Source organism: Candoia aspera, chromosome 2, assembly GCF_035149785.1.
Source record: "Candoia aspera isolate rCanAsp1 chromosome 2, rCanAsp1.hap2, whole genome shotgun sequence".
Taxonomy (NCBI): Eukaryota; Metazoa; Chordata; class Lepidosauria; order Squamata; family Boidae; genus Candoia; species Candoia aspera.
In genome coordinates, this window is record NC_086154.1 from 195,024,299 (window position 1) to 195,038,567 (window position 14,269).

Consider the following 14,269-nt stretch of genomic DNA (forward strand, 5'->3'; position numbering starts at 1 on the left):
GAGGCTCCTTTTAGTGATCAAACCTGAATGCTGCACAGCCCTAACTGCTACAGTTGATTGGGGTTCTCCTGCATACTACATTTCCTGGAGCTCTGCCCATCTTATGTTTTCTGATTGTGGGAATATGCCTAACTATTTACAAACACATCATCATGGGGAGTTGTAAGCTTACGATAAGGAGGAAGTTTGCTTTGCACGATACATGAAACAAGTTTTTTCCTCCTAATACTCTGCAAATTTCCTTCTGTTATGGAAGCATATAAATAAAATGTTAAACATGACATGGCCAACATACAGCAGAACATAATTTGTAAACATAATAGAGATGAATATGCATGGTCACAAGATGTACAGGTGTGACTGTGCCCAAAACATAATTTGAACTCTCTAATTATATGTCTGAAATGTATGTATGTATGCACATGCCAGTAATTATCTCTCTTGCAGTATTTATATCTGATCTTCTGCATAATAAGGAAGATAAATACATGTTTCTTACCCCACCTTTGGTTTTCTTCCTATTCATGGACAGCTTTAGGTTCTGAAGTCCTGAATTCAGGTTTCTAAACAAAGAGTTGATAAAAGCTTTCAGAAATAATGTAGTTCATCCTTCGGGTTAAAGAGAACAGCCCCATGAAACAGGTCACTCCTACTCAAATCAAGGAGAATTCTGAATTTGTAAGCTGTGTGGGTAAAATTCTCAAACAGATGGTGAAAGGAAATCCATCTGGCCTTTCTGGCTTTTTCTCATTGTAACTTTTCCCCTCCCCTCCCCTCCCCTCCCCTCCCCTCCCTCCCTAGGTTAATCTCACCTATTCTGATTTCCTTAATTGCTTATATATTTAGGTCAATGCTTGGGGTAGATGAGAAATAGAATCCAACATATCTGAAAAAAGGTATCTGATTAAAGAAGGATGCTGTTCCTCTTCTGTCATTCTAACTGCTTCTATTTATACATATGCAAAGTTAGTTGGTTTCCTTGAGTCTTAATCCTCTTTAATATGTTCAGAATGAATCCAGGATTCTATTCTGTGAATAAACTCATTTTTTTAACTTCATTGATTCTATCCTTTTTAATTCCTTGCATGGGAGTCCCACAAGATTAATTTTACTAATACTTTAGCAGCAAATGCCATTATTGTATTATACTGACACCAAGCGAAGCAACTACAGTCATGCACTGCAATACTTCGTTGTTGTTGCCATTGCTCCCCATTTCTACCAATATATTGGCTAAAGGGGCCTAGTATGGTGGCAGTGATAATATTTCCATTCTATCCAGTTATAAGCAATTATCTGTGCAATTCACAAAAGTAAAAACAGTACACTGAACATAAAATAGACATAAACACTTTAACTATTAAAACAATATCAGAATAAAAGCAACAAAAGACAATTGTCTAAAGAATGATACAAGCCTGGGGAAAGGATCATCTGATGTTAAACCACAGTCTAACACAGAGAGAAGTTGTACAAGCATGTTTTTAGGAGTAAACTTGATGTTAAATAGAAGAGGAAAGGTTCAGGTGCTACTGTATAACCTAACATAATTAAATGAATGTCCTACCCATCAATTATATAGCAAGGCAACTTTAGAAGCTTAACAGATTGAAAAAAAAAACACCACTATTTAGCCTCAAAAGCAAAGCATACTTGTTCCACAGCGTTTTTCCTTTGTTGTCAATGAATATTACTCTGTTAGATTACCACATTTAAAGCCTTGTCTTCCAGATACACAGATTTGCCTACATACTGCATTTTACCATTCTGATATTGTTTCAGATAATACAGTTTCTCTCCAATTTGTTTCCTCCAAAAAAATAAAGTGGCATATTACTCAGACACAATTCTGCTCTAAAGGTTGTAGGCCTTAGAAACTCAAAAAGGCAGCAACAGCCTACTTTAAATAAGAAACCTAGAATATGACTCTAAGGAGAAAATTTAGTTGTTATGCTCTGTTACAGGGAGAACATGATAAATGGGACAGCTCTTTGGAGCTAGAACTAAGAATTAAATTTTAGAGAAGAATATGACGCTAAAAGAAAATAAAGAGAGACTTTAGGGTGTACTCATAGAATGAGTCTAGAAATCTTGTATTTTTTTAAGAACCCCATTTTGATAGGAAGATCCATCTTTTTTCCCAAAGAAATTTGGCTTAGACTTGTTGGGGGCAACAAAAGAGATAATTAAATTTGCTATATGACGAAAGATAATTATAGGCCTGTTTTTTGTTGAAATGGCCTCTCTAATCAACTGGATTTCTGGAAGAAGAAAACAGTTATTCAACAAGAATGTCCAACATATAACCAAACAGGAGAAAGAAAAATGTTTCAATTACTAAGAAAACAAATTGAGTTTTTCTGTCAGATATGTATATATTTGTATGCCATGGTATCGTGTGTTTCCTCCCATAGATCCAGAGGCTTGTGAACTTGGTTGAGATGTGCCATTGAAGATGAAGTTCCATTCTTTTTCCAATGTTCTTCTCCCACAAAGACAATCACAATAATTGCACTAGAATATACTGGGTATGAGCAGAAGCTTAGCTTAAAAACAACGACCAACCCTGTGCTTTCTTCAGTTCCTGGAAACAGGCCTAGTAACAGTTTGTAGTTATTAAGCAAGCTATAGTTGGAACTAATGATGTCTCCTCAAAAGTGGTGTACTTAGCATAATTGATACCCAGAGTGGAATATTTTTTAATGTCCCTCCCCCACTTCATTGCTGAGAGCCAGTTTGGTGTAAGTGGTGATTAAGGCACCACGCTAGAAACCAGGAGACTGTGAGTTGTAGTCCTGCCTTATCTATAAAACCAGCTGGGTGTCTTTGAGCCAGTCATTCTCTCTCAGCCCTAGGAAGAAGGCAATATCAAACCACTTCTAAAAAATGCTGCCAAGAAAACTTCAGGAGGTAGTCACCAGGAGTCTCCCCATGTCTTCGGCACACACCCCTTATTGCTTGCACTTGGGATGGACCCACCCTCATCCCCCTGGTATGCCACTGCTCCTCAACCTGGGAGAGAAAATACTGGAACAAAGATTGAAATTATATTGCATGAAGGGCTTATCCACTCTACTCTGCTGTCCTATCACCAGAAGGTGCCAGCAACCATTTCTGAAATGTAGGAACAGATGATATCGCTCTGCATTCAGCTCCCTCCCATCAGAAATGTGACATAAGAGTGCATTTTCCTGCTACTGTTTTAAAGTTCTTTTTTCCCTCGTGTGTTACCTCAAGCTCTACAGTCCGTTTTGGCTGATGTGCTTTTCTTTATCTATAAGCGAACTCCAGCAGTTCACTGGGTAGTTCAGAGAGCACATCCTCTCAGTGTCCCCTCAGTTGAGTCACTGATTACTATGGTCTCCAATATCTTCTAAAACTATTTTTATCAGAAATGCTTTAATAGGGTAATGATTATAATACTTACTTTGTAAATAAAAGTTTGCCCATCTGAAATCCAGCAGAATTTTTTTTAATTATTACTTTTCTTTCTCTGACCTATGCACCGACAAGCTTGTATTTACAAAGCAAGTATTATAACCATTACAAAACAAAACAAAAGCTCAGGGAAACATAAACAGGTCAGGCAAAGAAATATAGCAATTTAAAAATCAATTCAAAAAATCAAAATCAAGCAAACACTCTTTCTATTTTCAAAGCAAGTGTTGTAACCATTATGCTATTATAGCATTACAAGAAACGGTAGCTCTAGAGATATTAGAGACAAGCCAGTAATGAAGGAATTTTTATTTTAAAGCTGCATGTTTTGCCCTTAGGTATGTGCATTTTGATGCTTTAGTTTGGTATATATAAAATCAATTTAACTTCGTATGCATTTGTAAATCTGTTTATGATGGATGTACCAAAAATCAGGCCCCATAGGCAAACACAATATGTTTAATTAATTAATTAATTTTGAGAGAAAATGTAACTGTATTTAGGAATGTTTAAAGGTCATTGTCAAATGAGTAACAAGTGTTTAGAAGAAAATGACGACCAATTCAAACATGTAATTTATATAATTACATGGCTATGGGGCCTGACTTTTGGTGCACCCTGAGTGTGTGTATGCGTGCACATATATGTATATGTGCATAAACATATAGAAGAATATATGTCCAGTAAGGCCACACATAGGAAGGAAATCAATTGCCAGTTGCTTTTCTGGAAGAGAATGGGTGGAAGGCTCAGTCGCAGGGGATATATCCAGTGGGAGGTCAGACTGAATACCTTTTGCAAACAGTTGCCAAAATGTCTCAGTCCAGATTTTTTTAAAGCTGACTTAGAGTCACATGGGCATGAACACACAATAGGAGCAATTTAAAGGTGCAGACAAAATGTGTTTCGGTTCAGTTTGATTAAGCATGCAGTATGTGAACCAAGTCCATGTAATTTATAAACTCTAGTGTATTGAGTACATTAGGTGAATCCACTCAGTTATAGTTCATCCAATAAACCATAGTTGAGCAAATCATAGCTTAGTGTGAACCAGGTCTGTGTTTAGAGAGGAAATTATTCCTTCTTACAATAGTCATCTTTTCTTACTATAATTTTCATTTTGGATTCACAACTCATTGATTTATATACTGAGTATATTCAGCCAAAACACTTGTCTACAGTAAACATAGTTTGCTGATTTTCTGAATTCATACAGCATTAAACTACAAGGGCTGAGTTTGCATATTAAAATGTACTTGGCTAGTATGGTTCAGTATATCATGCAAAAACAGCCCCTCTCAGGCAGGACAAAGCAAAACCTATTGGTGCCTTAGGTGAACTACAATATGCCACAGGGACAATTATAGAAGCCAGTTGGATTGGTACCTGAATTTTATTTCACCTTGGTGATAAAATAGCATTTTTAAAAAATGGTAAAATCACTTTTAAGGTGAAGTCTCTTTCAGATCAAGCTAGGCTCCTGGTGATTTCATGGATACCCCTATAGATTTCTTGGCAACATGCAAAAGGGGGTTATTACTGTGTTCCTATAGGATTTGGGGTTTTGTTTTTAACTTCCAAGCCTATCCTATTGCCCCGCGATTTCCAGATGGTCTCAACTAGGTCTACTCCTGCTTGATTTTTTGAGATCAGCCAAGATCAGCTAGATGCTGCTATTCAATTCACCCAATTTGATGCCTACCAACTTAATCTGTCCATTCGCTTAACATTGCTTGGCTCTTCAAAGAAGTTGGACATGAAGTGTTTTGCAGGCATCCCCTTTGTATTATTAAAATGTTTTGTGTTTCTACAAAGTTTGGAGCTGAACATACTCTTGCTCCTTTTTTGTGCAGATCAATTGGCACTGATCCCACTCTGGTTGCTATTAGATGAAATGATTCAAGGTGAAGAGCAACTGACCTCTGGAAAGGAGAACATAAAGGATCTTTTCCAATTAGCCTCCCTCTGCCCATCCTACAATGTCATGTTGTTCACTTAACTGAACTGCTGTGAATTAGTGCTAGAAGTACCTTCTTCACTGTGAATTTGTTTTATATAGTGTTATTTTACCATGGATATTTTATTGTATTCTATGTTGTTGAAAGCCACCATGACTCTTCCAGATTTGGCAACATGTATATTTAATAAACAAAAATAACCTGATCTAATAACCTGTTTCTAAGGTGTTTCCATAGCAGGTACTGTTGTCAGCCCTTCAAGATAGACCAGACTAGTAAACCAAATACCCTGGAGAAGATGCTGATGCTAGGGAGAGTGGAAGGCAAAAGGAAGAGGGGCTGACCAAGGACAAGATGGATGGATGATATTCTAGAGGTGACAGATTCGACCTTGGAGGAGCTGGGGATGGCGACAACCGACAGGAAGCTCTGGCGTGGGCTGATCCATGAAGTCACGAAGAGTTGGAAGCGACTGAACGAATAAACAAGTAAACCAAAGTCATGTAGTCCAGTACTACTTTTATTGTAAAGTTATAGTAACAGAACTTTGCAAGTCTTATATGACTCTCCCCTCCTTCCCCTTATTTTTGTGAGAACTACAGAGGGGTTTATCTAAGATGCTTGCATATGTTAGAGTTCTGCCCTGGACTGAAGTTTCTTTTATTTGACCACTGCCTTGGTCAATCTCTTCCTCCTGTCCCTCAAGGCCATTCCCTCTGTCTTCTACAGCTGTGATCTACAAAGGCAGTAGAATCAGTTCCAGAAAAGGGCAATTCAAACTCCTGAATAGACAGTAGCTGTCTAGATCAAGGTTAAGCAGCTTGATGCTGGTCAGATTTCACACCAGAGCTCAGCAATCAAGAGTTTCCAAACATCTTCAGGAATTTGTTTAGCTGGCAGAAGATTCTCAATTACATCTCAACTGATTAGGCTCTTTATTTCAGACAAGAATAAAGTCTTAGCACAGAGATTATTTGCTGTCTGCAGTGCTGTGAGTTTAAAGCCTTTATATAGATCTATGTTCCAGATTATAAACTCTGAGCTTTTTCTTACTTATTTATCTAATAAATTTATATGGCCACCATCTACCAGAAAGAGCTCTGGGAGACAAACAAGAATAAAAACATAATACAATTATTATTTCTTAAATGAAATTTAAAATGAAAAATAATGTTGGGCCTTGATAAAACTCTTATCCATAAATGTCACACCATGTGAATTCCATCAATATCTTGGCCCCGATGTCTCCACTGCTTTCCTGAAGGTCAGCAGGGTCAAGGCTATTTGTATCTCCAGATAGAGGCCATTCCATGAGACAGGCACCATGACAGAGAAGGCCTGAAGCCAAGTGACACTATTTCACCAAGGGGACCAGAGCATCCTCACCCTGCCTGATCTAGTGGGACAGGCAGAAGCCATTGGGGAATAGATGATTCTGGAAGTAACCTGGCTCCATGCTATGTAGGGCTTTAAAAGTGACAACCAGCACTTTGAATTGCATCCAGAAGCCTACTGGAATCCAGTGTAGCTCCTGCAGCAGTAGTGTTACATTGGTATGTTGCTCTAGCCTGGAAATCACTGTTTGCTGCCTTGCCAAATTCAGCCTTTGCAACATATTCTTCTCTAATTTTAACTTCTTCTGCCAAAGCTGGCAGTGTCTGGTTTTTCTTCCCCTTTCTCCTTCTGGTTGTGGCAGGGCTGCAATGGGGGGGGGGGACGACAAGTGGGGCATGTGCCCCGAGCGCTGCATGGGGGAGCGCCAAAATGAGTGCTGGGGGGTGCCAAAATGGGCCTGGAATCCATGTTTGCCCCAGGTGACACAGACCCTAGTTGCGGCCCTGGGTTGTGGGGGATCTGAAGGCAAGTGCCCCTCCATTTCCATTTCTTGGTCAGGTGGAGTTGATGACATCTCCCCAGCTTCAGGTCTCTCTGCTCCACTGTTTTCTAATCAGGGACAGCAGGAAGGGGGAGGGATTTTCATACTTCATCTGAAGCTTGTGAGATCTCTCCACTTTCAGGTTCTCTTAACTGTCCCTCCTTCTGACACTACAGGAAGAGGGGAGATATTTCCCTCTTCTACTTCTTTCTCAGGAAGTTTCCCCATCCCCAAACTCTCCTTCTTATTGTTGGGTGTTTTTTTATTTGCCATGTACATGTCTCCTTCAGAGTCAGAAGTGGGGCAAGTGCCAAGGCCTGGTTGCATTGCCAGTTTAGGCTTGTGAGGATACTGTATTGCCAGTGGAACTGTCAAAGGAAATGAGGTACATGGATGTCATCTGCCACCTCCCAAGAAAGGTCAATGTTCAGGTATCTCTTCCAATAAATCAATATTCCAGACTGCCCTCCTGCCCTGAGAGTGTAAATTATGTTCCAACTTAAATGCTTCCTCACTCTTTCCAGGTGAGATGTGGGGGTGATGGGAGCAGGAGTGCACAAAGAGAACCATTTCAGGAGAGAATGGTAGAAAATTAGATGTATTTGCATTGTGGCTACAACCTGCAGGTAAAAGGCAACAGATGATCTATGCAGTTACAGGGAAGGTCCAAAAAACCCGATCTCCAGCTTCTTAGTTTTGTGGAAGGATGCTTCCTGCTTTTGCTGAGCCTGGAACTGATCAGTTATGGAAGGACTTCTGGCCCATAGGGTATCAAGGGGAGCAAAGTTTTCTGGATGTAAAATAGAGGTTGGAGGAAGTTGCAGGGTAAGAAACAGTTTGGCTTATGTGATTAGGATCAACCTGCTTGATCTTGGAACTAGAATGCAAGAGATAACAACAGTTAATATGAGATAAACTGTTTCCTTTAAGTGGGATTCCAGTGCCAAAAACCCTTCTTTAATTGAAAAAGGCATTTACTTCAGCCCCTTCTCTGTCATTTTGATCCTACTGCCCCACTGTGTGCTGATGTTATCTTGAAAGCTGTGCTTTGACAATCTTCTCCAGAGCTTGAGGGCAGCCTCCTCTCCTGCTCTTTCCTTTTCAGGAAGCTGTTTCCAGCTGCAGGGAATTAGGATGTTTCTAGCAAAGAGCTTGTGGCCATTAAGGGAGCTTTTCAGCTTAAGCACCATCTCCTTGAACATGTAGAATACCCTACAAACATCTGAACTGACCATAAGAATTTGGAATACTTACAAATGTTTCACAAGGTCCAGAGTTTAAATTCTTTTTAAATTCCATCTATCCTAATTAATGGACACTTGGCATTTCACTTTGTGACCTTGGGTGGCTCAGATATGTTTATATAATGGTCCTTTCAAGCTTGGGAACCCTAGAGTGTCCTCCAGATATTTTTGCCTATAATCCTTAGATAAAGAGAACAACAGATTTGGAAAATATCACTCAGCTACACCTTCATGATGTAAATGTATAATTTCTGTAATTTATGTTCCATATTCTATTGATGTCTTTATGCTATTGAGAAATTAATTGCATTCATTAGTAAAAAAATTATCCAGTTGTTACTGTGGCAGCAATATTTAATATTGACTTAAAAGTAGAGGAGGATACTACTTTCTTTGTACTATACTTAGTAAGTCACATTGATGGTGAAAGGTCCCCTGTGCAAGCACCGAGTCATGTCTGACTCTTTGGGGGGATGCTGCTTTCGCGACGTTTTCTTGGCAGACTGTAGCGGGGTGGTTTGCCATTGCCTTACCCAGTCATCACCTTCCCCAGCAAGCTGGGTGCTCATTTTACTGACCTCAGAAGGATGGAAGGCTGAGTCGACTTGAGCCGGCTACCCGAGAATCCAGCTTCCACTGGGATAGGATCATTCAAATGTTCACTAGAGACATTATTTGGCTCCACACTGGGGCTGTGCTGACATAATACACTTACCCATACCTGAACTGTGGCTCACTCAACCCAATTTTCCAGCTTTATACAACACACAACACCATAATGGTAGCTTAAACTGTGATTGTTAGGTTAACATTAGGCCCAGAGGTAGGATATTGCTATTGTGTGAGCTCTGCATTATACATGATCACCTACCTTCTACACCGAAAAGTAAAATGATTTATCCAGTATAACAATCCAGCTATATCAGATTCTTCCCACTTGCCTTATTTTGGTGTTACAGTTTCCTCAGTTTGAATAATGCCTTTTTCATAGACTGGCTTTTTAAATCTGACCCTGTCAAGATGTGTTGGGACAACAGATGGAGGCATAGATTAGGGAAGACTGCTAATGTATTGACTGCATATTGTAAAAAGAATCTGCTGCAAGTTCTTTTCCTGGTTTACGTTATTATCCTCATGTGGTTCACCAAGGTAGCAAAACATTTATAACCAAAAGAAGAATAATGCCACTATGTTAATTTATTGAACACACCCATTCCATAAATGGCCACTACTCTCCTATCTACTATGTATCTTGGAGATATAAAAATGAGCTTCCTGGTTGAAAGTCCATTGATGCCAGGAATTGCTTTGATGAAATAAGCAAAAATATTGCAAACAGTATTTTGGCTCCAGTCCACAAATTGTTTCTTTCCAAAGTTGTCTCATCAAAACAAGTGGCTCTGCTTCAAAGAAGGAGTGTTATTGATCAAAGCTCTAGTTTTACAGGCTGCATTTTCAAATGCCTTTTGTAATCAACTGAACTAAGAAAAAATGTTGGAAAGATGCAGAGCACTTGTCTCAATCTTTTAAAAAAGGCTGTTGTCTTCCTAACAACTAATGTAACAAATGGCTATGGATGAAAGTGTATAGAACTGTGTCAAAAAGAGGGTTTATCTTCTACAATGGTATGTTTTGTCCGTAAAACTGTGTATTTATTTCTAAAAATGCATATACATAAGGCAAGGAGCTTCTTGGGGTCGAAGTGGGTAAAAGAAACTAAACTAAAAAGAACAATTTCTATTCTATCTAGAACTTCCCCTTGTACTTATCTTTAATTGCTTTGCCTCAGCTCTATGACAGCAAGAACAAAGTCCAATTATGATAAGAAGCACAAACATATTGAGTGAAGTTTATTAGAATTACTAGAGTCTGATCACTAGAAATAATTACTAAACAACAAATACCCTTGTGGAAGCAGTTTTAATGCAAGCTTCCAGAGGTATCTCAAGAAGCAGACATGGCATTTAAATCCAAACATGCACACTTATTTAGTACAAATCCACTACTGTTACTTCATAGATCTCAGGTTCTATTCTTCTGGTGCAGCAGAATCCACAAATGCTGCATAAAATGGCTCTATTTGTATTTTGTGCTAAAATCATGTTTCTTAATATTTTACTCCAAAGCAAGATCGGTAGGAGCAGGACTATCTGCATGTTTAGGGACAGCCCTTTGCCAATATTCTCTAAAAGGCCCGTCTTCTACTTTTCTGGGGCTACCTTATATATATGTTTACTTGGTACCAGGATTTCCCAGAATACTTTGGAATTATGCTATACTCCAGTCATTATGGTGAATTTTAAATGGCAGCTGGTATCTGGCTAGTAGCCAATGTACAGGGTTCATAGTAGACCCCAGCCCAAATTGCCACATGCAGAGGGGTACTGCACGAAACCTTACACAGCTCTTTACAATGCATTTATTGCTGCTTGGAATTGAAATTCAGAATAACCATCCATAAGTAAGGATCTCTCACTTTAACACAACCTATTCGGAAAGTATCACTTCTGAATATTTATAAAAATTGTTTTCAAAATGATTAAATACTGGAGATTCACAATCCAAACCATATAGATTATGCAAAAGGAAAAAAGGTACAAGTTTCAATCTCCTAGTATTTTACATTTTGGGGGGCTTTTGGGGGTGTTTAAGGTACCCATTTTGCATCTTTTGGCAGCAAAATTTCAACAGATTGCCACCAAATTTTTGCAGCAGAAACTGGGTGCTCTAAAGACTACAAAATAGGTCATGGGCTGTGGTTTACCTGTTCAGGTGCAAAACCAAAAACTAAACAAACCATATGACCAAGTTGGTACATCATACATCCTGTATTCTAGATTATAGTTGTGTCTTGTTTTTCACTACCGCCTTTAAGATAGTTATGACCTTATCCTTCCACTGCAATACCAAAATCCAAATTGCTCACAAGAAGTTTAAGTTGTGAGCAAGCCATCACTAAAACATTAAAAAAATGTTGCAGATAGAAATATATTACATAAAAGACCACAAACATTGTTTACCTTTTGGCATGGCTCTTTAAGATTTTCAAGATTTGATGTTGTTCACCTCCTCCAAATCCTAGCTGAAGTGTGGGGATGAAGAAAAACAACTATTTTCCATGGGCTCATGTCAGATCAAGGTTGCTTACTGCTTTTGAGAATTCATTTGAAGGTTTACAATGGCATCCTGCACCCCAAGGACCTCCATGCAGAGTACTAAAATGTCAGTCTCCTGGGTTATCTTAGGAGAAGTGGAATTGTGAAGAATAAACCCAAGTCGGTAAATTAAAAACTGCGCCAATTAAGCTGTTCTGATCCTCAAAAGGAAAGGTTATGAAAATGGCTGGGAAAGACCAAACTTGGCTGTAGATCAAGCCCTTGGAGGTTAGTACATGATTCTCTTTCTCTCTCACACACACACAGAAGAACAGATGTGTCAAAAGATACATTGGAGGAAGTGGACTAAAGGTTGTGGGATCATAAATTTTGCTTGGCTTCAAGATACCACTGGAGTCCTTGGTGGATTTTACAGGTAAGCAATAATCGGAGAGCGCATAGTCCACCTCGGAAACTGAGCGGCCTGGCCAGAAAGCAGAAATCAAGTTGGACACAACAATTTCCTTCACCCGCAGCCTAATCAAACCGACAAGCCACGGTTTGAGGACCCCGGTGGGACCTCCCAGGTAAACCCCCTGCGCCTCAGACAGCGGGGTCTGAGGGGGGCGCGCGAAAGAGGGGGAGCGACGGCGGGCAAGCCGAGAGAACGAGAACTGAAGGCGGCGTCCAGGCGACGCGAAGAAAGTGGGGGGAGGAACGGGGAAGAGCCTCGGTGCTGCTGCCGGGCGACGGGAGGGGCCTAAGCAGACCGCGCAGTTTTGGGTCGCTGGCTCTCTTGCTTTCCCTTTCTTCCTCCCCCCGCCCAGACCTGGAGCTGGAAGGAGGAAGAGAACACGAGGCCCGCAGAGGCTTTTGCGCTGAGCGTCGGGGCGGGTGGCTGGCTGGCTGGCAGGCAACTCTAGCCTCTACGAGGAGGAGATCTCTCTCCATAGCAGGGCCGGAGAAAAAAAAGGAAAGCCCAGCTTGGGACTTGGCGACAGGAGGAGAGGAGGAAGCGGCGAGTGCTGCAACCTGGCGACCAAACCGGTCGCGTGCCCGTCGGGAGGCGCTGCTGCCCTGCGGCGCAGAGGCGCAACTGGGGCAGGAGCGCGGACGCCCCGGGCTGAGCTGAGCTGAGCTGGAGAGCGCGAGGCAATTGGCCGCCGCCGTTCCCGGCCGCGCCGGCTTGCCTGGAGTTCGGCTTGGTTTCTGGAACCGCGTCGCCTGCGGCAAGCTCGGTCTTTCAATTGCTGGAGGTGGGTGTGCGGGAGAATCGGCGCGGCTGCCGCTGCTGCTGGAAGAGGCCTTTCTCTGCTCTGCCCACAAAACCTGAGACTGGCCTGCTGGGGAGCTGCGTGGTGAGGAGGGGGACGCGTTGGCGCCAAGGAGAAGCGGGGAGGCTCATTGGTGAAGGTGCAGGCTGCGTGGCGAAAGGGAGACATGGCTTCATTCGCGGCGTCCGGAAGGGCTGTAGTACCCTTCCCCGCCTCCACCCCTTGATCTTGCTTTTCAGAACGTACTGAACAGGTGGAGGGATGTTGTCGTCTTTAACCCACAGCGTCTCAATCTTTGCCAAATAATGCACCCCCCCTTCACGCAACTACCGTCCAATAAGAGGTAGGAAATGGGGTGGGGGGCGGTGATCGAGATTCTTCTCACTCACCGTTTCAGGATGGTGGGGCTGGTCGTCTTATCCATCGCCGCGCTTTTCAAAGTGGGCAGTTTGGGAGGTGCTGTTTCGGCTGCTGTCTGGCGTGGCCGAGGCGTTGATGATTCCACGGTTCGGGGAGGTTGTTGAGATGGGTGATTTTATATAAGAAAGTAAAAGAAATGTTCTGGAACAGTCGTTGCCCAGCTTATACACGTGCTACGATTTGTATTCCAGCACCCCTCCCCCCCCCAAAAAATCGAGAAAAAGTACTTCCTGCAAATTCTGTAGGTGTTCTTTACAGGGGAAGAACACGTCTTGACTGCCTGAAAGAATCAAAGCATTTCATGTCCTTTCACACCACACATCCAGTTTTGCCTTCTGGTAGTTAAGCATCCTGTTACGGAGAAGAGCAACAGTTAGATTTCTGTTAAGGCTAGGCCAGTGCCTTCTATTCATGAATTTGGTTCTTTCTGGTTTCTTCAGCTTGTAAGAAGGTCAGGAATCTTTCTAAAACATGTAAAGGGATTAATTACTCCACGTGTTTGTTCTATGTTCTAGTGGTAGAATGTGCTAGCTTAGAAGCAAACCCCACTGAGTTTTAAGGGAGTGCTCAAGATTGTGTGTTAGGATTTGGCTGTTAAATTTTATTAAATGCAGGGAGCAACTGCTTAAGGGCACCTATATCTAAATGGTTTAAAGTATATAAAAAATAACTGATAGAACTTTGCAGGCATTCATAAGACACTGCTTATAAAATATAATTGAAGCTGTTATCCTGATTGGGAAGAAAGATAGAAAGTATTCTACTATGTAAAGGAATTTAGGATAAAAGTATTCAGGCTTTTTTTCCCCCTGGACTAAAGGAGGGACATCAATTGCACAAGGTTGGGTTTAAATATACAGTAAAATAATGAAATGATAACATAAAAATACTTAGATATTATGCAAACATTCTGTTCTGTTCTTAAAGGAAGCTTTTTGCTCAATATATGAGGATTGTCTTGCAT

General features: G+C 41.0%; 1 protein-coding gene across 2 annotated transcripts in view; it reads left to right on the forward strand.

The window, feature by feature from the left end:
• The first annotated feature begins 12,724 nt into the window (after window positions 1–12,724).
• Window positions 12,725–14,269, forward strand: part of PIP5K1B (phosphatidylinositol-4-phosphate 5-kinase type 1 beta) — a 73,313-nt gene continuing 71,768 nt past the window's right edge. The window contains exons 1-2 of one of the 2 annotated variants that reach the window (XM_063295111.1): window positions 12,725–12,867; window positions 13,125–13,228. The gene's annotated coding sequence lies outside the window, so the exon portion shown is untranslated. The remainder of the gene's footprint in view (window positions 12,868–13,124; window positions 13,229–14,269) is intronic. The other variant, XM_063295113.1, reaches the window with a different exon arrangement.